This window comes from Lithobates pipiens, unplaced genomic scaffold, assembly GCF_037356315.1.
Source record: "Lithobates pipiens isolate NorthernLeopardFrog02 unplaced genomic scaffold, aLitPip1_a1.2 Scaffold_18, whole genome shotgun sequence".
In the NCBI taxonomy this organism is placed as follows: Eukaryota; Metazoa; Chordata; class Amphibia; order Anura; family Ranidae; genus Lithobates; species Lithobates pipiens.
In genome coordinates, this window is record NW_027507758.1 from 418,053,904 (window position 1) to 418,056,801 (window position 2,898).

The 2,898-nt window shown below is 38.3% G+C and overlaps 1 long non-coding RNA gene across 1 annotated transcript; it reads left to right on the forward strand.

Moving 5' to 3' along the window:
• Positions 1 to 848: 848 nt before the first annotated feature.
• On the forward strand, positions 849 to 2,679 carry LOC143990190 (uncharacterized). The gene is made up of 2 exons (XR_013277206.1): positions 849 to 1,053; positions 2,389 to 2,679. It is a non-coding gene; the product is annotated as an uncharacterized LOC143990190 (long non-coding RNA).
• The last annotated feature ends 219 nt before the right edge of the window (positions 2,680 to 2,898 follow it).

Genomic DNA, 2,898 nt, shown 5'->3' on the forward strand with positions numbered 1-2,898 from the left:
CAGTGGATCAAGAGCCTGTAGGGCAACTTTACATTTAAGAGATCTACCACAATTTCTATATGACATGTCATATTATATCTATAGTATACACAATACAAAACATATATCATAATTAAGTACATTATATTATGTCATTAGATTTAAAAACCGAAAAAGCTTGATAGAGAAAATCACGAGATTGTATTTACAAAAAGGGTTTGTAAGAATGCGATTCGTTTATTCCAGGAGGAAATGTAGCATTTAATTTTTCAATCCACAAAGTTTCCTTTTTTAGTATGGATTTGTCCCAGTCCCCCCCACGTGGATTTGGAGGGATTACGTCTAGAGCGATAAATGAAATTACTGATGTGTTGAATTTATGGTACAAATCCAGGTGTCTACTAATGGATGTCACCATTTTACCCCCCGATGAGAAATAGACATGGTCCTTTATTTGTGCCCTGAATTGTGTGATAGTCTTGCCTATATAAAAGGCGGAACATTCACACATCATAAGGTAAATAACACCCCGTGTATCGCAGTCTGCGAAAAATTTGGGGGTAAATAAATCCACTGTCCATGCGCTTATATGTGTATATATGCTCTGTTATTCTATTTATTTCAATATTGATTTGTTTGCCCGTCATTTGGGATTGTGATAGGTAGATGGCGCTGTGTTGGTCCTTGAGCGTTGTGCGGCCGGTAAGCGCCACAGGGGACTTCATGTTTGGTGCAGAGGGAGCTCTACTATTGCTGGTCAATTTCCATTTACGAGACCGGCCTATGGGCTCCCCCTCCGGCGCTGTCCTCCGCTGTATGTCATTCCCGATGTCCGCCTGTGGTTCGCGCAGGCACTCTCGGGAGTGGGCGGCGGTGATGTGACGCACGTCGGAGCTTAATCGGCCGGCCCATCGGACGTTACTGATTGGCTGATTGCCGATCGTACTACGGTGGGTGGGGCATGCACTCCCTTTAGAGAGACGCTGTGTCAGCGTCTCTCAGAGACCTTTTCACATCTACCCCCTCTGGTCTGGCGTGCTGTGTGGCGTACTACTTTTGGGTTGCAAACGAAAGGTATTATATCTCTAATTTTGCACTTTCTGTGGCCCTATTCGGAATACCTTTGTTGGCACATTCATACTAGTGCTTTTTTAACCTACAGATACCATTCCTGTATGGGATATTTGGCTGCACGTAGAAGCCAGCCCTTTATCTTTCTAGCCCTATATAAGTAATTTCTGGATTCCAGTGAGCGCTTTTCTTATCACTATCAGCATATAGAATATAATTCCCTTAAAACCCATTATACTATATGAGTCTGCATTCTCAGCATATTCATAATCTTAGTACCCGTATATTCATATTTGTTTCTATATATCTCTCCTTATTATCTTTATTTTCAGCACTCTATTTATGCAGTACCTATCTATAGATACAAGTCTTTTAACCACCAGCGCCACCTTCAGAGAGAAAAAAAAGAGGGGGGGGGGGGAACTCTTTATTATAGATATTATAGATTGAACACGTGCTCTGCTCCTGATGAGTGGTATAAAGGCCACGAAACGTGCGTAGAGCTATCATATGCCGTGCTTCTTTTGAATACATTCAGATTTTGATATTACCCTAATTGGTGCACAAAGACCTTGGTCCTGCAGACATTATGTTACATATGCTTTTATTCAATCTTGCTGCGGTGAACTTTGGAGTTTTATTATTATGATACTTTGTAATATTTATGTTATTATCATGCTGTATTATTATTATCATTATTACCATTATCATGCATTGTTTATTACTTTGTTTATCATTGTATTTATTTATTTCTTGTAAATCTAATTGCAACGATCAATAAAATTCCTATTAGTTCACCTTGTACTCTCTTGCTACCACATACTTCATGTAAAGTCCCAATGTCCCCCTTGTTCCCCCCCCCCCCCCTCTCTTTTTTTGAATACAATAGGGATGGAAACGCATGACCTTACCAGGCCATAGTTTCATTTAAAGTCCCGTGGGATGGAAGCACATGACCTTACCAGGCCATAGCTTTGTTAAAAGTCCCAATCAATGTTCATTATGCATCACCTTCAGAGAGAACCGGGGTAGGATATACCAATGTATCTATTTGCTATCCTTTCTTTTCTCTACAAATATAAAAAAGTTAAAAACCCCTTTTTTATATAATAGTATGCATGCCCCCACAGCGTTTTCCATATGACTGACTTTTTGTGTGCCTACACCTGCATGATCCCTCCTGACGAGCATTGTTTTCTACTCTAATCGTTCATTTTTATATTTTTATTATCTTTAATTTTTACATAATAAAAACACTTTGTACACTCATATTTCTATATATTGTTTATAATGTTCGATTGCAATTTATAACATGTATTTTCTCTCTTTATTTCTAAGGGTTTTTTTATTGCGTCCCAGAAAAAGCATCATTGGAACGCGAAACATGTCGGGCAAACTTCTGGGATGCCATATCAGCTCATCACTGCAGTGATTATATACTTGAATGTTCATTATACTCAGTTTATATATAGCCATTATACATTTAGGATTTTACTATGCTGTATTGTGATGTTATTGCTGATATAGATCCCAGTGTATGTATATAATCTCTGTCTATGGTTTTTAATTCTCTATTTTGCATATCTTCATTTTTGTGTGAATAAATTTATATAAAAAGAGTTTACTGTATCCGAAAGTGTATATCTGTGCCTTTAAAGTCCCAAAGTCCCTGTTCACCATTTTGAAGTCCTGTACTCATCAAGGATGATGGCACCCTCTTTTAAGTAATCTTACTGAGATATCCACTTCTTACCACGAAGTGTGTTCTTGATATCTCCTATATCCCTATATTTTCCCCAGACCAATTTTCAGCTTTCAGTGCTCTCATACTCATGACTGAGTAGAAGT